The 21433-nt window shown below is 36.3% G+C and overlaps 1 long non-coding RNA gene across 1 annotated transcript in view; it reads left to right on the forward strand.

Moving 5' to 3' along the window:
* LOC148049158 (uncharacterized) overlaps nt 1–21192 on the forward strand; it is a 62358-nt gene extending 41166 nt beyond the window's left edge. Inside the window, exon 2 of the long non-coding RNA XR_015695610.1 lies at nt 19931–21192. This is a non-coding gene — a long non-coding RNA (uncharacterized LOC148049158). The remainder of the gene's footprint in view (nt 1–19930) is intronic.
* Nucleotides 21193–21433: the final 241 nt, after the last annotated feature.

The raw sequence follows: 21433 nt of genomic DNA on the forward strand, positions 1-21433 counted from the left end.
TTTTCTTCTCTTCTTTGTATTTTATATACTACTACTACTACTACTACTACTACTACTACTACTACTACTAATAATAATAATAATAATAATAACAACCCCTCCAAGGAGCTTTACCTTGTCATGGTGGAGGGGCTTGCACGCTCTAATGATCCTAAGGGATATGCTGAACAGGTACAACCATATCAGACAGGTCTTAGGTGAAGGACCAGACAAAATTTGCTCCACAACCCATTCAAATATAGTGAATACGGAAAAAATGAAATTTATTCCGGCTGAACTGTCCCCTGGATTAACGAAGGTTCGGTTGGATGCTATGGCTCCTGGGCATTCTGCACAAAATGATCTACAGAGCTCAGCTCCCTCTGCTAGGCAACCAGGACATGGAACTGACAAGCTACTGAAAGAAAAAGTTAAAAAGTTAAAAATCTGGACTAGGGAAGAAAACATCTCTATTATGAAAGCTTACTATCAGTCTGAGCCAGCAAAACGTGGATTTCAAAAACAAATGTATCAGATTTGGAAGGTGAACCACACAGACTGTGATATCAGTGAACAAAGGCTAATGGACCAATGACGTGTAATTCTAAGCCATAAATTTTTCACTACAGCAGAATTAATAGGAATCGAAGAGAAAGCAACTAATGGTCTGAGTATACCAACAAAGAAGAGTAACATCAAGAATGATTTGCAGACTCAAAAGCAAACTGAGGAAGAAAGGGAGGAAGAGGATGCTGAAATGGATGAAGATAAAGAACAAGGAAGCACTGAAGAACAGAAAGGGCGCTGTAAAAATTCAAGAGGAACAAAGGACCAACTGCTGATTGACAAACTAATCCTAAAGAATTCAAAGAAAAGACAAACCAACCTTTCATGGCTTGGATAGACTATAAGAAAGGATTTGATTCAGTTCCCCATAGCTGGATCAAGAAATGCCTGAAAATCTTTGGCATCAGCAGCAACATACAAAAATTCATGGAAACTTCAATTAACCTCTGGAATACGAAGCTTATAGCTAATGAAGAAGTACTGGGCAAAGTTGAAATTAAATGAGGCATTTTCCAGGGCGATTCCCTTTCTCCCCTACCTTTTATACTCTCAATGCTACCACTGACAATCATTTTGAAGAAGATGAACTATGGATACGAACTTGCAAAGAAAGGACTGAAAATTTCGCACTTGGTGTACATGGATGATTTGAAGCTGTTTGGTAAAATAAAAGCTGAACTGAATTTATTAATTGAAAGCACAAAAGAATTTAGCCAAGACATTGGTATGCAGCTTGGAATTGACAAATGTGCAACAATGGCAACCAAAGCAGGCAAGGTCATAGAAGATGATGAAATAGAACTTGAGAATGAAGAAATGATAAAGGCAGTAAAACCAGAAGAAAGCTACAAGTACTTGGGGATTTTAGAGGCCTCTGACTTAATGCATAATAAAGTCAAGGAATTAACTTCAGCCAAGTACATTTGATGAATTCGCAAGATATTAAAGTCCAAATTGAGTGGAGGAAACATCATAAAAGCCATAAATACCTGGGCTATACCTGAGATTCAATACTCTGCAGGAATAATTGACTGGACCCAGATGGAGTTGGACAATTTGGACAGAAAAACAAGAAAGCTTATGACAATGAATGATGCTTTGCACCCTAAAAGTGATGTTGACCGATTATATCTACCAAGAGAAGAGAGTGGTTAAGGACTCCTACAAGTAAAACAGACTGTGGAAGAAAAAACCACCGCTTGAATGATTACATCCAGAAAAGTGAAGAACCAATGATTAAGGAAATAAATAAAGGAGGCCTTTTAAAGACAACTAAGTCAAAAGCTGAATATAAGAAAGAAGTAATTGAGAAGCGAACTGAAAATTGGAAAAACAAAGCTATGCATAGGCAATACTTGAAAAGTATTGAAGGCAAAGCTGACCAAAAGCTAACTTGGAACTGATTAAGATCAGGAGCACTGAAAAAGAAACAGAAGGCTTTATTTTGGCAGCTCAAGAAAAAGCCATAGCCACAAACTGCACGAAGACAAAAATTCAACATGTTACCACCAACAGCAAATGTCGCCTCTGTAATGAGAAAGACGAGACAGTCGACCATTTGATGAGTGGGTGCAGCAAAATTTCACAAACTGAAACTCGCTATTTGGAAATTTTAAATTTATCAGACTTGAAAATTCTGATTCTACAAAAAAACACCCTAATTGGAACAGCTTATATCCTCTGATGTTACCTTAACAGTTCCTAGGTCTTGGTTAGGACTCGAGCTGTTTGAGCTACCAAACAGCCCCAAAGGCTGTGAATCTCACCAAAGATTAACCACATAATAATAATAATAATACTTTATGAAGTTAGCCTATTTAATAGAGCCAGATTCAAGGTATAAACAATTCAAAATAATGCTTTAGGCTGGTGTATACACATACAACATGTCATGCCTATCAATGCCTCAGAATCTTTACCATGATGAAAAATTCAGGATAGCCACCATTTCCATCGCACCAGGTGGGAGGCATCTGAGGTAACCGTAAGTATAATAAGTTTATTACAGGCAAGAACAAACAACAGGAGTAGACCGGCACCCTTCCTCTGTCTGACAGCTTTTTATATAGAGCTGTCAGACAGGAGGACCAATAGCTGCGCGTATGACAGCCCGGCAACTTGCAGGTTGCGCCTGATTGGCTAAGGCGCGCCTGGCTGTTGCCGAGCTGTCATTCGTAAGTCCGAGGACTTACTCGGGATTCAACACCTCTTCTTCAACCTCATTTGGCCTGGAGGCTGGGTAAAAACAAACAATTATGGAGATAATTCCCTTTTCACAGTCCTTTCTGGAAATGCATCTCTGTCGTGGACATTTGAAGAGATAGCTAATCCTCTGATAAATAGACTGCATGACCTGGAAGGAGTTTATTGACTAGGAGATTTACTTTTCCCCCTTCTCCTTCTGTTCAATTGTGTCCTATTCTCAGAGACTTTATTTTACTTAATTCAGGTCATTTGGAGGCTAAAACAAATTGCTCTGGGTTAATTGCTGACTCAAATGACTCACTTTTGGAGTCTGCAAAACATTCTTACCCCAACCATGACCTAATTACTGTATAATATAAACAGAACCATTACTACTTTTCTAGCCTTTCTGCTATAAAACTGAAAAGTGAAAAGGCCTGAATTTTAGAAGGGGAAAAATAATGCCCAAACTCAGATTTGGGATCTAGAGATATACTATATTATACCAAGGTTGAATACTAGATTGAAAACTGCCACTGAAGGAAGAAATTGACTAAATAATTGGTTCTTCAAACTATCCAGTGCATATCAATGTGCTTTTATTGTATAATAGGTTATGACCCCCCAAAATCTCCCTGTTCTATTCTGTGTGGGAGAAAAAAATGACATATTAACACAATTAGGTTATCCCTCAAGATGTACACCCTCTCCCTCTCCCTCTGTGTTTCTGTGAGTGTCTCTCTCTCTCTCTCTCTCTGTGTGTGTGTGTGTAACAGTCACCATAGAACTGTAGTGTAACAGTCACCATAGAACTGTAGTAAGCAAGGACAGTTGCTTAACAAACCTGAACATCTATCATATTTAAGCATCATTTGTTTTTCATTAGCTCGGTTCTCTGACTTACTACCTTATATACTTAAAGAAAACTACTATGTGATACAATTCAGAGAGAGACCCATGACACTGCAATTAAAATTAAAACATGCTTTCATAAAAGGATTACTCCTATTTTCAAATCACAGAACAGATGTGAAAAAATAAATAATGTATAATGTAAGTTTCGTTCTGAATTTAAAGCAGAAATTAGCTCTGCAGGTAGAAGATTATTTTATTAAGCAAGCATAAGATGTATGTATGTATGTATGATAATTTCTTCCATGCAGAAGCCAGTGGAAACAACATATGTCAATAAACCATACTAGGGCATGTGGCTACTAAGCCTGAGATAATATAGATTGTGCTTGTGGAGAGTGGGTTTTCAGATGGTTCTCCTTCAAAGGCCAGTTCCAAGTAGAGAGCTAGCCATAAGCCTGTGCTTTGCAGGTTGCTGCAAATTCCTTTCCCACTCTTATTTAATTTGTACTGCCAGGTGTGAATAACCAGAGCCACATGTGCAGAGTTCAAACTAACTACTTTAATTGGTTCTGCCTATAATACAGGATTTTTTCCAGTCTGCCAACCTACTATTTTGCACAATTAGATAAGGCTCTGAGGAATTGGGGGTGGTGGGTTGGCCTAGTCCCTTCATGCTTTTGCAATGACTCCAGGCTAGCTTCACATTTGATCTTTCCTCCATGCCAAGCTGAGTGCTTCCCAACATCTACATAAAATTCTGAGATTATTCATTGGCATGGGATTAAGTATCATCAGTATCCATGATTTTACATCTCTTCCCTGGGTTATCCAAGTAATGCCATTGGGATTCTTTCCAAGCAGCTGGAGACTGTGAGGATCTGGAAGGGAACAAATGGCTTTAATTCAAATATAGCAAAACTGAATAGCTGTGGCTTTAGGACCCCCTGGTCTGAAATCTTCCATAATGATCTTTGTATTCTCTTAGAACAAGTGACAGCCATGGCCAGGAAGGCTTTGCACAAATCCATTTCTATATAGAGCTGTTTTTGAAAAGCATTCAGAAGCTCCACTAATCCAAACTGTAGAGGTACATGAAATTTTGGACACATAATACCACTGCTACTTGAGTTGCACTGGCTCTCAGTAGAGTTTCAGATGCAATTCAGTGATCTGGTGGTCATTATTGAAAATAGGCATGGCAGAGGGCCCCATTGCTTATGTAACTGCCTGTTTCCAGGGGTTTGGGTTCATCCCAACAGATCTAGCAGGGTGGGCATAGCCTAGGTCCATTCTGTGAAACAATATCACTTAGTATGACCCAAGAAACATGTATTTTTATACCAGCACTGCTTTCCCCTGCAATTCAGATGGCCCCAAACCTGCTGGCCTTCTGGAAAGTCTGGAAATCTTGTTTTTCCCATAAGTTCAGGACCAGGATATTAGAAGGGCCCATTATATATGTTTTTTTCCTATGGCAGATAGTTTGTAAAGGGCTTGGATTATTTCTTTTTAAACTGGTTCTTGGCCTATGGCCGTGATGGCAAATGTATGGCATGCATGCTAGAGGTGGCACACAATATCCTCTCTGATGCCACGTGAGCCATTGTCCCAGTTCAGCTCTGTAATGCATGTGCCCGTGCCAGAGGTGGGTTCCTACCAGTTTGGACCGGTTCAGCTGAGTAGGTAGTAACTCTGCCTGCCACGCCCTGAACTGGTTCGCTCGGCAGCGCCAAAGGTGCCACCATCTTGTTTTTTGCTTCGGTGCATGTGCAGAAGCATTTTTAGTATTGCTCATGCGTACATAACATGCATCAAGCACGCACACACAGTGTGTCCCTGAGCGAACCGGCAGTAGTAGCAGCCCACCTCCGGCTCGCACCTCCCACTGGCCATCTGGTCTTTGGGTCTTAGCTGTGCCTGCACAGGGGGGCATGGAGTATGTGTGTGTGAGTGTGTGTGTCATGTGTGCATGCATAGAGGGAGAGCATGTGCAGGGGGGCCCAATGCCACTCTAATATTTCTATTACCAATGACCTTATTGAAGTTATAGACCCTTATATATTTTGTATATTAATGAATTGAACTAATGCTTTATTCCTTGTTGGCCAAACTATTTAACAGATTTTATATAAATATGTAGAGATCCAGTCAAAATATAAAATGCATAATTTAAAAAAATATTAAATATATTTACAGTAATAATGGAGAGTGCAAAGGAGAAGGTGAATAATTTCATAGAAAAGATTGAGGTTACAGGTCTCTCATTTTGTTTTTATCTTTGCAAATTTCAAAAGATATATTTATAATGGTGCTATCAAGCTTGTTTTATTTTTGTTTTGAGTATGACTAACCCACTCTCTTCCTCTTTATTCTGTATTCTTACTTGGTGAAGATGTAATTTCCACCTTCAAAAACACTTGCAAGTTAGGTGTGGCTTCTGTACCTAAATATAATGCAACAAGAAGTGTGAAAACCTCTTTCTTTCTATTTTACTGAGATAGATGTAGCAAGAGAAAGATTTACCACAAAATCTATATCTTACAAATAGAAATGTCCGTTTTATTTTTTTCAGCTACACATTCAAGATCAAAGAAATTTAATAAAGGGCAGAAGCTGCATTCTCTGATTTCCATCCCAAAATAACCATAACCAAGTTTTTAACAGACACAAAGTTCAGTTAAACCAACCAACCAATACCTCTGCTGTGGAAATCAAGTTCTCTGTGATATTCATACAAATTGAAAAAAAGCAAAGTATAGAAAGCTGGAAGTAGGAGCTGTATTTTTGTCTTTAATAGTGATAAAAACAAACCCACTACTTCTGCTTCTTATTTCACTGAAACGTTAGAAGCATTTGATTGCTCTTAGGTGCAGATATGACTACTATCCTTTCTAGATACTATTTACCTAAGGATATATGTGATTGTGAAGTTAGTACTCTGGAAGTCACTTTCCACAATATTCATGATACAATGTCAGTTTCAACAGACATGGAAGGAAGCTAACCTCAGGGAGTGAACTGGCAATGAAAGAAATGAAATTGAGGTTGGCAGGAGAAACACTGCATTTTCTTGTTCGTCAGAGGAACATAGAGATGGGGGACAAGCAGATATTAAGTTGGTTTTTCTCCAAGAAGATTACAAGATCTATACATATTGCAAATACAAGCTGATTGTTCTACTGGAACAGAAGATGAAAGGTTATAGGCCAACAGTTTTTCTACACTATAATATCAAAGGAAAAAAGACAGAACATATGAAGTTTCTTAGAAGAGTAAGTAGGAAAATGAATGCCAGCGGACATAAAATGAAGGGATGTTAAGTAGAAAAGTAAGAGGATCTGATGACTTTAAAACCAATGGAACTCTGCAAGTGATAGACATCAGGCTATCTAGCAGACAATCTACAGCCATCTATGCCAAACTTTGCCAATTCCAGTTTTATGAAAAATAAGAAGATAAATCATCCTAACCCTCTTCTCAGCCAACAGATTGAAGAAACCCAAGAGCTATTTTTGAGGAAGAAGAGATAGAGAGTCTTGATGGTGCTTTCTGCTGAGGTCTCAACATAAACATATAATATGATGTTGCAGGAAGTTTATTGTTTTCCAGTTGTTTGTGTGCAGGATATGATGGAAACATTGCTGAGAAATGTCAGACTCACTGGTAAGTCTCCATTTCTATTGATTCATGTGCTAGAAGAGACCATTCTTTCCAGACACTATAAGATCCTGGTCAGAAGGTGAAGGGACTAGGAGCCCAGGTAGTTATTTCATCAATCTTTCCAGATGAGAATATCGCATAAGAAGATAGGAGTCTGGTGTTTTGATTGGGCCATCAAGGAAGATTTAGATTCTTCATTTATAGAATATGCTATATACATGAAGCACTCCTGACAAGGGAATGGGTATATCTTCCATAGTAGGAAATGTTTGGCAGGTACTTTGCCTATCTAATCATGAAAGGATTCAACAAAAAAGAGGGGAGGGTAGTAAAAGGCCAAAATCAATTATATCACCAAGGGCTGAAGCAAGTCAACTCATATGAAATGCCCCTAACAAATACAGCCATCATATTCTTAACTGGTCCTACAGTCATTGAGTTATCATTCAATAATAAGCTGTAACAAAAAAAGAAGAAGCAACAGATCGCTGTCTCTATCAACAGGGAATAAATGAAGAAGCACAAGAGTAGAGAGGACTTAGAGATGAGTTGAAATGACAGCCATGAAACCAAAAGTAGTTATCTAAATGGGGAATTTGAAATCTTAATACAATGAATATAACTTTACAGGAATCATTGAAACCTGATGGGATTGATATTCATACTGTTGAATTGACCCAGTTAAGGCTGAGATTATTTTTACCTCATGTGAAGAGCCAATGTATCATACAAGATAGGAAATGACAACCAGTTTGTTCTCTATAGCAACAAAGAAATGTTCTCAAGGTCCAAGTCACAAATCCAGAGCCTTAATACACAAATTAACATAGTTTTTATACACTTCAAAAAGACAAAAGCACATGATCATTAACAAGCAATAGGCAACAAGCAATTAATTATTCACAACCCTGGTTTAGGATGACCCTCCCAGAAGGTGGATTTGTTACTAATATACAGTATTATAGCCCTTATTTTTCTCTAACTAAGAAGGCTCACAGCTGAATATGCATAATATTCTGGCTAATTTACTTACCAAGGGGAAGTGGTCCTTGGTTCGCAGGGACAGTATAGTACTTTCTGATAACAGCAACCACATGATCCCTTAAGGAATATACAAGGCAGAGCACAAAAAGAGCACAACCAGGAAAAAGGATAAACAAAATGATTTTTCAATAAAATGGAGTTTCTCTGGTTAAAACTAGCTATACCTGTCCATTGGGATGAGACACATGATTGAATTATGGATCTTGAAGACTGTGACTTATTCTAAAAGAAACAAAACACAACATTTCTTTGTATGTAAAGAAAGCATATGTCTGCATATACATACTCACAAAATGGAAGCCTGAAAATCCTGTTGAGAGTATTTGAGTAAAAATAAAAAGAGAAAGGAACAAAAGTGATACCATCATGGGTGTTTATTAAAGACCACCCAAAGAGGCAGAATATATGGTTTAGGCTTTACTTTACCATATAATCAAACTTTCAAAGACATATGCAACAGTGACAATGGTAGAGTTCAAATTGATTTCTGCTGAGACTCTAACCCTATCAAAAATTGGACATCCACAAAATTGGTGTAATGTCAAGTAAACCCTTGTCAAAAGGAGGAATGAAAAGGTATGCAATCCTGGGCTTAAGTCATACCAAAGAAAAGAACTGGTTGAAGAAATGAAGAAGAGGAAACCCAAAGGGGGGAGAATTGACCATATTGCCCTTAAATTAATGGGATTAGGGGCTTAAGTAATAAAGTCATTCTTGTATAGTAGATTTCAGATGAATGAGTTTTGATGAATTAAGATATGCATTCTGCTCCAATGGCTTGAACTCTTGAAGGAGATAATTGTTCAAAAAGGATGACAAATCCTGCAGAATCTTATTTTCATTCCATATTCTTTCCTTTAGTTTTCATTTCTTCTTAATATATAAACAATATCATTATTTGCCTCTCTAAATTAATGGATTGAGAAACTTTCAAGTGCCTTAGGGACTCATTGGCCATTGCTCTGTGAACTAACATTAGTCTGCTTGTGGCTGGACAGTTCTGAGATTTTGGTGAAGGGAGTTGTGGGGGAATATTAATAAGCCACTAAACCACAGTTACGTGTGTGTGAGCAGGACAGCACAATAACTGATATGAATGTAACATAAAAAGGGATTGTAAGTAAGGGATAATACAAGAGAGTGGCCAGAAACTGTATGGATTGTGTCAGAGAGCTTTGAATGAGCCAAGCCTAGCAGAAATGCTCCCTCCGCAACAACATTTTAGGAAAAAAAGGGAAGATAAAAAGACCGCAGGTCTGTTATGTGAAGAAAAGTCTGAATTGGTAATGGGATGATAAGAAGGGAGAACATTTATCTCTTTTCTTATTGGGAAAATAAAACCCTACCTGCCCATTATTGTGCCACTCACGCAAAGAGACATCTGTAGCATAGATAAGAAAGGAACTCTTAGCTAATTTAAATGAATTTGTCTTTAGGCCAGATGACTTACATCCTATAGAAGTGAAGCAAGTAGTAGGGGTGATTTTAAAACCAATAACTGTAATCCAAGAACTTCTGTCTCAGTATCTCAGAAGTCTGGAGGACAGCAAACCTTGTTCCACTCTTTTTAAAGGGGAAGGACAGACAGATTCTGTCAGGATGACTTCGACTTATTGGGCAAGAGGCTCAAGCTGATTATTAAACTGGATGGTTGAATGCAATAATTAATAGAATTATATAGAATTAGAATGCAATAATTAATAGAAGCCAATGTTACAGAGAAGTCATGCTAGAATTACCTTAGCTTCCTAGTTTAATAAATCTGGGAAATGTAGTGGACATAGTCTACTTTGACTTAAGCAAAGCATTTGACAAACCCATGAAATTTTCATTAATAAATTGGTAAATTTGGTCATTATGGATTCATTATGGCTGAATGAGCAATTGCAGAGAATACTTAAAATAGTTCCACATCACTGCGGAGAGTAGCATTATGTGAAGTGTTTTTCCAGGCCTCGTGCTATTCAATATTTTTGGCAATGGCTTGGTTCAAAAGGTTGAAGAAATGTTTATCAGATTTGCAGATGACACAAAACTAATGTGAGTAGATAATGCTTGTGAGAGAGTGGGAGGGAGGGATGTGGGGAGAGAGGGAAAGGGAGGGAGAGAGAGAGAGTGGGGGAACTTGAACAATGAACCAAAGTAAGCAGAATCAAATTTAACAGGAAGAAATGTAAATTCCTATATCTGAGGAAGAAAAAAATAAAGACAGAACTGTATAATGATGAGATCATAACATTAGAAGAATCTGACTGTTCTATTACACCAAGTTAAACTCAAGACAAGATCATAATGTAAAACAACAAATTAAATTTTGGGTTGTATTCACAAAATTATTAAGTGTAGACCTTGGGAAGTTTTGCCTTGTTTAGATCCTGTTGAATACTCAGCTCAGTTCATTACAGCCAATGAATAGAATAGACAAGCTGGAGCAAATTCTCAGGAAAAAAGGACATGTATCAGTGGGCTGAAACTGCAGAGAGCTATATTCACATTAGAGAGTAGGAAGAATGTTCTGATGATAAAGGGTATTAAGGGATGATTTGTTTATTTATTTATTATTCCTACTTACCTGTTACAACACAGTTTTTGATTCATTGGCTCATGTATTTGCCTATCTATCTACTTAATAAACTTCCTTGACTATGGAAAATGAGCTTCCAGGACATTTTAATTTATAACTGGTAATAACTGGTATTTTTATGCTTTACAGTACAGATGGGAAAAGGGGGGGGAAACCTAACTCTGAGCCTGAAAAAAGCTTCAGAGCAATAGAAAATTAAAGACTTATTCTTATCCAAGGAACATATTACAGTAAGTGATGATGAATCATTCTCATTAAGTAATCAATTTGAGCCACTAATGATGTAAGATTCTGGGGAGGAGGATAATAGAAGCTGCCCTCATCCCCGATCATAAATTCTATCTTGGCTAAGAGTTTCGAGATAATTAATGTATTTGAACAAGTTAATACTGCTAAGATCTCAAGACAGCTTATAGAACGACACTGCCTCTTCACTGCAGAATCAGATATAGTGGTTCAGATTCTTCAGAATTTACAGCACATTTAATAAGAAAATAGATAAACTACAACAAATATTCCAATGAAATTCTCATCAAAATAGAAAGTTCCTTAAAACACCGTTCAAGAAAATCACATCTCAGACTGTTGCAGAAAGGGAACTTAAGTCAACAAGAAATGTCAATACTTATTTTTTCTCAAAATAATCTCCTTTTGTCCAAGTTTTTAAAGCAACCCAAACAACACTTTCAATTATAAATAATAAAATGAACACTATAAGTAGCTTGGTTGTTGTTCTCTTACTAAACCAGCTACTTTGAATTTGCATGTCAGTAACTGACATGAGGAAGATTGAGTGGCTTTCTAAGCACTTTGATAGACAGAGAATTTTAATTAAATTTAATAGCCCAGCTATTCCATTAGTGCTAAATAAAGCAAAAGAATATTGGAAGTTTTAAGAAATCTACCTAAATTGAGTGTTCAGGGAACTGTTACAAGTCTAATATTGTCGAAAAACAAAGTTGGACATGGGCCCAAAGATGTTAATTATGAAGCAATGTTAAATGGCCTTGAACAGAAAAAGTAAGGCAACCTGCAACAAATTAACTATCTCATTACCGGATATGAATTATATGTAGTAATGCTTTACCTGTAAATGATTTTTTTGGTTTAATTGCAATAATACAAGTGCGAACAACCACTTTAAACTCAATGTATATTGTTCTAAACTTAACTATAAAAATATAATTTCTGTAATAGAGTTGTCAAAGTCTGGAATGCTCTACCTGTCCAGTTGTCTCAGCTACAAATTTTTATAGTTTTAGTCACAAATTGACATCCATGTACCTTACTTCATACCTAAGTGGTTAGTAGAGAGATCGTGCATAAGTGCACTAAAGTGCCTATCATCCCTGTCATTGTATTTTTCTTTTATTCTCATTTTTGTTTGACAAATTCTAATAAATAAAATAAAATAAAACAAATGATGGAATAGGCCTTAGTGAAAAATGCATTTAATCAATTGCCAAAGAGGGAGGCATATTAATGGCTTTGGCGGGCTGCATCTGGCCCGCGGGCCATTATTTGAGGACCCATTCCAAAAAGGAATGTACACCTGTTTTTATAACTAGGTTACCAGCAGTCAGTGATTTAATTGTGTTTTATATCATAGGTTGTGTTTTTAAAAAAATCTAGAACTCTCTGTCCAATATTAGTTGGGAATTAAATGCAGTATACCAACTTCTGGAAGTCTGATCTATAGATTTTGCTAGTGGAATCAAAGAATAATTTTCTTTTCCAAAGGTGTGATATTTCTGACTTCATAATTTAGAAGCAATTTAGGCTACATAATAATTGAGATAACTATTTGGAGGGAATAGAAAGCATTGAAACTAATATAACCTGACTGTTATATGTAGATTATTAATGTCTGATAGGATTAACGTCCTTTCTCTTTAAGCAAAATTAAGACACAATATATACCTTTTAGTTATATTTTTAATTCAGTCTCATGCTTGTAGAGACAAGCTACAAAAATGAAATATAGTCATGGTATATTAGAATAAATGTATCTCATGCTAGCAGTGCAAATATTCTTATAGATGCATACATAGTGAGGACACAATGAAAGGTTATTAAAATATGCTTTTCTGGCTATAGCTAGAAATTAGCAGAACTGAGAAATTGTTGATTTTTCAATCCTCAGTTCATCTGAAGTATTCATATATCTTTCCCTTTTAAGAACATTAATCTGCTTAATTGCTGCTTTTTAGGAAAAATAGATAGGTGGACTAAATTCATCCATCTATACTTCTTACTCTGTTGAACAGCTAATTAGTAGATTTCAATCACTATTTAAAAAGCATTTCAACTTAATAGAGACTGCTAAATTTCTTACTTAATTCTCAGTTTAGGCAATTTATCTGATTACTTAGCTCTTAATTTTAGCTTTATTCCTGCTAATTAAAAAGCACATATAGCATAGCAATTGAAATGTTTAAAGCTCTGCTGATGGGAATATCAGGATGGAATCAGAATAAAATATAAAAGTATAAAAAGAATGACATATGCTAAAGATCTGCTGTGTCCATGCCACCATACAGAAGAAAACTGCATAGGCATAAACTAATATCCTAACATATCTTTGCATGCACAAGATCAATTGATCTGATAATGGAGAAATTACAAATATTATTGCAATATGTGTCAAGGGCCAGGGATATCAGGATATTCAGGCAGTTCAAATAAAAATAAGGATTTATTGTAAGCATAAGATCTTTACAAAAATCTGAACAATTAATGGTCAAGGAATGTTGATTCTTAAATATAATCTGTCTCTGGAATATTAAAAAAACATTAAAGGTAAAGATACCCCTTGCACATATGTGCTAGTCATTTCCAACTCTAGGGGGTGATGCTCATCTCCATTTCAAAGCCAAAGAGCCAGCATTGTCAAAAGACATCTCAATGGTCATGTGGCCGGTATGACTAAATGCCGAAGGCGCATAGCAATAGCAATAGCAGTTAGACTTATATACTGCTTCATAGGGCTTTCAGCCCACTCTAAGTAATTTACAGAGGCAGCATATCGCCCCCACAGTCTGGGTCCTCATTTCACCCATCTCAGAAGGATGGAAGGCTGAGTCAACCTTGAGCCGGTGAGATTAGAACCGCTGAACTGCAGATAACAGTCAGCTGAAGTGGCATGCAGTACTGCACCCTAACCACTGTGCCACCTCGGCTCTTGTCTGAAATGCTGTTACCTTCCCACCAAAGTGGTCCCTATTTTTCTACTTGCACTTTTACGTTCTTTCAAACTGCTAGGTTGGCAGAAGCTGGGACAAATAACGAGAGCTCACTCTGTTATGCAACGCTAGGGATTTGAACTGCCAAACTGCCAACCTTTCTGATCGACAAGCTCAGCTTCTTAGCCATTGAGCCACCGCCTCCCCTAAAAAAACCATTGGAAAGGAATAAATCTATCCAAACTAATGTAGAATATCAAAATGCTGGTGTTGACCCTTAAAGTCCTACATGGCATGGGACTGGGTTTGGAATATTTGGAAGGTCCGAGGCAGTGGTACTTTTCGGCTGTGGCACCCATATCTTTTCCCCAAAAATGAGGTTGACCTCTTCAATCCTGAACTTTTAAGGACCCTGAAGAACTGGTTATGTCAGTACGCTTGGGACCCCAAAGTATGTGTGAACTCATGAGGTTGGTCCGTTATTATTAACTTCCCTGTGCCTATCATTTTCTTGTCTTGTTTTAGTTCTGTTATTATAGTTTTTAATTATCATAATGGTTTTAGTCAATGATTGTTTTATTGTTTTAATTATTTTTATATTGTATGCAACACAAAAACACTTTATGCGAGTTGGGCAACCATATACATTTGATTAATGAATAAAATATTAACCATGTATGCTATTAAATTGATTCAAAGGTAAAAATGTTTCCTAGGTTAGTTGCGGTTTTTTGTGAGGTTTTTTTTTTTGCAAACTTTTCATTACCCAACTCTGCACTGAAGATATTATCTAGTTGGGTAATGAAAGGTCCTTAAGAAAGAAACCAAGCTCTGAGAACACCAAGTTCAATCCTGAGCTACAAATATTTTCTTCTATTGGTAAACTTTTCTTAACTATGCACAGATATAAGTTCAGTGCAATTGGTTTTTATTTTGTCTTAATAAAAAGCACAATCAAGGTAAGTTTATCAAACGAACATCTCACTAAATCGTACAATAGGTAACCTCATAAAAAAGTATACTTTCCCCCCATCAAATCAAATTATTAAGTGTTAAGAACATAAAACCACAATGTGTTTCATAGAGCTTCATGGGCTTTATGATCAGGCATGACAAGTTATTTATAATTCTATTTATACAATTTATTTTAAAGACTTGGAATTATTAAATAATACTATAAAATTAGCCTTGACAGTTTTCAATTGAATGATACATTCTAAAATGAAAGGCAGTTCAGCAAGTATATTCTCGCCCTCTTAATTGTGTGTAATTGACCTTATCGTCTGCATCTGTCATCCTGATCTAATTACAAGACACATATATAGGCACAGGGTTCTCCATAGCCCCCTTTCATGTATTCTTAAAAAAGATATTCTGAGGTGATGACAAAGTAAGCTCTGAATAGTCTCTAATCTTCCTATATTATATAGCTACATACTTTATAACTACTTGGGGTGAATGTTACCCTACTCCTTGGGGTTAGCAAATCAGTTTGCATAGCACTTGTAAAGGCATTCATGGGTGGAAAACAAGGTTTTCACATTTTCTTTTTTACAAATTGGGCATGAAGATATTAACCATAAATATCATCCATTCCTAAGCATAGACTAGATAAAAAGAGGAAAGGAGTAAGCACAAGATTTGCTATGATGGCTTTTTATCTGAATATAATGCCTTACAAAGGCTATGAGTATTCCAAAGGATGCTATATAATTCTGTCCATGCAAGACGATTGTTAGAAGCTTTTTCTTACATTCAACTTAAGCTGAAGCAATTATATGGTCATATTAACAATTATAGGAACAATGAAAGAAATATTTTGTTAAGAGCAACCATCTCCATCCTTTAATCATACATCAGCCTGAAAGAAAATAGAAATCTTTTAGAAACATTTCAAACACCCTGGCTAGTATCTAGTGAATACATTAATGAATATGGTACGATAACTGTTTAATGGGCAGCTCACAGTATGTTTCTCAGTTATTTCCTTTTCAGCAGCTAAATAAGGCAGATATATGATAGACTGTATTCTGTACTGTGAATAAATGGTTCTACATCAGCACTCTTGCCAAGTAGTTAGAAAGAGTCAGTGTAGGAGCATAATCAAAAATTAGCCCAAGATTGCTTGTACCGGATGGCATGCTTTAAATTAGTGTGGGTTGTTAAAACCAATCAGTTTAGTCACTGCTTCCCAGAATGTTTAATGTTCCAATGTTCTCATTTTCCAATTGCTTGGTCCCTGAACAGACCGTAGTGGGCCCTAGGGGAAATAAGGCATTACCTTAATTTGTATGTAAGTTACGATTCTTTAAGGCCAACTATCTGATTTAAGATTGACATGTATTTAAGATAAGCACTATATACAGTGCCACAACTTCTATAACTCTAGTAGTAAGTGAATGCCGAATAAGTACTATTGACTTAATAAATTGGTTTTCAAGTAGGGAATAACATGAAAAAAAGAAGAACATTTGGAGTTATTTTTTTTGCTTCCAGTTACATGTGATGTCCAATTGTTTTATAAATACTTTTAAAATGTTTGCTGTTCTTTTACAAATTTTCAACATTATCCTACTGCAAATTTTAAGGCTGAAATTTACTGAATTGTATTGCAAATGAAAGTACCATGTAAAAGGAAGTCACACAAAGTGCTACTGTCTTCTTAAAAATGGATGGGGCCTGACAGAGCTATTTTCTTTGTTTCTTAGCTTGACACACTTTGGGGTGGGGTTGGGTGGAAGAAGCTCTGGAAGGTCAGACCAGACATCACCAACTTACTATCTTGTGGGAACCAAAGTTATCCTAACAAAGTGCTGGCCAGACACAGGAAGAGGCTACCAAGGAGATGCCAGAACACCTAATTATGTGTGACCTGTGGCAAGTAGGGAGGGTGTTAGGAATATAATTCTAACGGTTGGGTTGGCAATATATAAATCATGTAACAATGTTGTATCTGTTTCTTTAAATCATGCTGTAAATGTGATTGGGTGCTGTTTCCTCAATCGGCCATAAGAGGGAGCCAGAATGACTGTTAGCTCTCTCTCTGTTTGTTAGATGCTGGGCTGATCTGGAAGTGCCGTGAGCTATTGTAAGTTTTGCAACTGTTAGCAAACTTTGTGTACCGGACTGATTATATGTTACTGGACTATGTTATTTGGATTATCCCTTAACTGAAAGACATTGATGACTGACTGACTTATCCGTGTATGACTTGGACTGTTTGATGGAGTCTGATACCTCTATTTCCACAAAAGTAAAAGCCTATTTAAACTGCAGTGTCTCTGTATGCTGGTTTGTGTGTTCTCCAACACAACTCTCACAACACTTGGCTGAACGTACTCGCTGTCCCAATGGGGAGCTTACCTCACAGAGGGAACTGTTTATTCTTTAATTATACTGAAAGCATGGGGAAATAGCTGTTTTGCAATTCAAACATGTCGGAATGATGTACTCAAGAAAGCAGTTCTTTGAAAAAATCAAAAGTCTGAGAGTTGCTGGATTGGTTGGGTTCATTATTTAGAATCTTGACAGATATACATTCAGAGATACATAGAAAGACATCTTTGAATCAAGATCTTCCTACCTGCCTCCATTCTACAACTGGAATCCTGATGGTAACATTCACAATCATATCCCTGGCTGCTATTTATCTCACAGTCCTCTAGAGCTTATATCTCCTTTCTAGTTATTTGAGTAAGAGACATCTTCTTCCAGATCTCATAGCTTCTCTCCATTTCTGTCTCTTTCCTCTGAGTCTTTTACAACAGGATCTTGACTATAATATATTCACCATCTATAAATAAATAAATAAATAAATAAATAAATAAAATCCCATGCTCCCTTCAATTGAAAAAAAGCCTACAGAAAGCAGTTAAACCATCAGCTGAATCTTGTACTTCACACACACACACACAAAATAAACACTAAATGTTTCTCATACTTTCTATCAAGCCACAGTATATATTAACATATTCAACATAGTTAAAATAGTACCATATCATTATATTATACTTTCATAATACATATTGAATGGGAAGGTTTACATATTTCTAAACTTTTCCACTTGTTTCTTCAATTTGCATAACAAAAGTCAAATTTTATTTTTCCTATTTTCAGACTGAGATACGGCTGTTTAATGATATGAATAATATTAAGGTACCAGAAAGCACTGTTTATTAAAGCAAGGGTAACCATTTGTGGCGTTATACTGAAAGCCAATTTGCTATTTTAACTTATTTAATTTACAAATCATAACTTAGCATATGCATCGTCTGGGGACAACAAGGGGAACAAGGGACTTATATAATATTATTTGTGCAATGATATCATAGTGTACATGACACCATTGAAGTTTTAACGAAAGCCTGTGTGTCCTGGTACTAAGCTTTATCCTTCAGCACTTATCTTTATGATTCTCGGCATCACCAACACCAAATGAGTCCATTTAATCCAGTTTAATCCAGTTGGGCTGATTTTTGTAATTCCCAACACAAAATATAACCTAAAGGAAAATAAACAAGCATAGTGGGTTTTTTAAAAAAACAACAACCCCATGATGTCAACTCGTAAAGCATTCCTGGCCTGCTCTCGAGCTGCCCTAGACAAGAGGGGGAAGCTGCCCTGACCAGAAACACATTCCATGCATACCTTTCTCCAGATTGTATCCCAGATCACCAGAGCCAGTTGGAGAATGTGATTTATGACACACCCTGGAAGGAGGGGGGAAATAGAGTCATGGTTGGGCCGTAAATCACGTGGGGCAGAGCTGACTCCACTCGGGTAGGTGCTGACATGTTGCTCCTAATAAATAACTGGATTTCTTTTGAAACTTCGCTAGAGGCACTTGAATTAATTAGGGCATCTGTCAGAACCCTGACACACGAAACAGCACATTTGGAATTTCTGTGCTTTACGTGATTGCATTCAAAAATAGCTATATATTTATAAATATATTTATGTGTTTAATGTCTTTAACTTTTGCTATTTTTTCCTGAAGGCTTAAGGTGGCACACATAGATGTTTACTGCTGTTTTATCCCCTTGGCAGCAATGGGAAATGATGTGTTAAGAGTGACTGCTCCAAAGCTACCCAGTGACTTGAATGGAGAAGTAGAAGCTTAAACCAGACTCTCCCCAGTCTGACACTCTAACCACTATAATGGAGTCTAACCAGACTCTAAATTAGCTGACCATTTGTGTGTAATTGATTGCAACTGAATTTTCAGCCTGGTTTGCCAGATTGTGATGATAGGGCTTTTCCAAAGAAAATAAAAAGAACTAGTGAGTGTTATGAGAACACATTTAATGAAGTAGCAAGGGACACAACATTCAAAAATAAGGACAAAAATAGAGCAAGGAATATATCTGCTTGCAGCAGGATTCCCTGAAGTATATGATACAGGTTTGAAATGTATGAAATAGCTGAATGTTTTCACTAATGGTCTTCATAGAATTTGTAAGTTTGTTCCTTTTGTTTTCTGCAATTTGGGAATACCGCAGTATATCAGAATATTTTTGCTATCAGAGAAGAACAGGTTATGCTTTTCTATATTTTTCTATTCCATTACCTAATGGAAGTGAAATAATAGGCTGTATGATGTTAAAGAAAATGTTGCCAAAAAATAAATACGTTTTATTTTCTCAGAATCTACCCTAATTACATTAGCTAAAAACATTAAAATTGTTATCAAAAATTGTTATCAAAAGTAAGAGCCAGATTATTCAGTTATGGGAGGGTTAATAAATAGCAATAGAATGTATACTGAATGGCATTTAACTTTCTATTAGTAATATTATAATTATCAGTTCATCAAATTGACCACACTGTTATGACAAAACTAAGAACTATAATGTTCTTGTGCATGTCTTTGCTTCAGGTGTTCACCTGATGGATGAAGGAATAAAGACCAGGCACACATGCTGCTTTTGTTCTCTTCTCATTTCTCTTCAACCTTCATGCATTTAGGTGAGACATACATTGAGCTTCTTCAGAGCTCCAGTTCAACATGTGGATTCAAGAAAGTGGAGGGAAGACATCTCGATCTGTAGCCCCATCTTTAGCTCTCTCCAACCACCACACATTAAAATGAATGTCTGAAGAAGACAATGTTATACTTCATAAATATTAAGCTTACTCCTTGAAATATTGCCTAGGAAAATTTTGCTGTTCATAGTTGTAGAATACAATTCAATGTTTCATCTTTCATATTTTTTTACAGCAACTACGTATATTCATATGTGTTTAAATTAATCTGTTTTATCTGATGACCTCCTCGCCTGAGTTGGATGTATCATTATGTACTACAGTTTTTGTTCCAGAAAATGTCAAAGTTTGATTTATCTATCCTGCTTTGCTTTAATTGTTCTAAATTGTTAAATGTGAATAGCCCTTTGTCCTCATAGAGCAAACTAGCAGTACAGATTAGAATAACTTTGTCTGAAATACTTTAGCAATTTCAGTGGAATAAAAGGTATGCATGACACATACATCCAATGTAACCTTCAAAGCAGCAAATCATTAAAATATGAAACTTGGATAGTGTTAGAATTATTTTTTTTTTGCCAGCACTGAAAACTTCCCATAAAAACTAAAAATGTTATTTTATTCCTGTGTGCAATTTCATCATGCAATTGGGAAAATCTGTTGAGCAATTACTTCATTAATTTTTCTTTTGACTTAATTTGAAATGTCAGGAGCCTGATCTCAACATGTGTTACCTTGTAACATGTTAACAAATGTCACTAGAATCCATGAGTGATTTCATAACTGTAATACAACCTTGGCTGGGTCATAGAACTTAAATACTAACATAATTACTGTATTTCAGTTTCGAGTGATAAATTAGAACTGACAAAGTTTAGGAAAAAAATAAGAAACTTTGAAATAGAAGCATGTTCCATCTAATGGATTAATCATTACACTCACCTGCCACCTTCTGTTTTTGTTAATAATTGAGATGGAGTAAATTCAGAAAATGTAGATGCTACTTTGAAGAATAAGTTGGGTAACAGAATTCAGTTTTGTGATGTTTAATATCCTGAAGCTAAAGGCAAGTGTTTAGAAAACATCCATTAATTTGGATTTTCTCTGCACATTTTTAAACCTGCATAATAAAATAGTTATTTGTCAATATGTTTACTTGTGTTTATATTGATCCTAATTTGTTCTTTTTAGAAAAACAGGAGGCAGTTCAGACTTTATGACCAGAATAAAAAAAGAAAAGGACCTGAAAGCTTTTGATAGGGTATATCTAAGGTGTATTATTGGGCTAGTTGGCTGAGACCATTGTTTAGACCACAGATGTCAAACTCAATTTCATTGTGGGCTCCATCCGGATTGTGTTTGTCCTTGGAGGGCTGAGATGGTGGTGGTCATGGGC

The sequence above is a fragment of the Thamnophis sirtalis genome, unplaced genomic scaffold (genome assembly GCF_051295495.1).
Source record: "Thamnophis sirtalis isolate CommonGarterSnake01/CBP01778 unplaced genomic scaffold, rThaSir2_p1.2 scaffold_2, whole genome shotgun sequence".
NCBI lineage: Eukaryota > Metazoa > Chordata > Lepidosauria > Squamata > Natricidae > Thamnophis > Thamnophis sirtalis.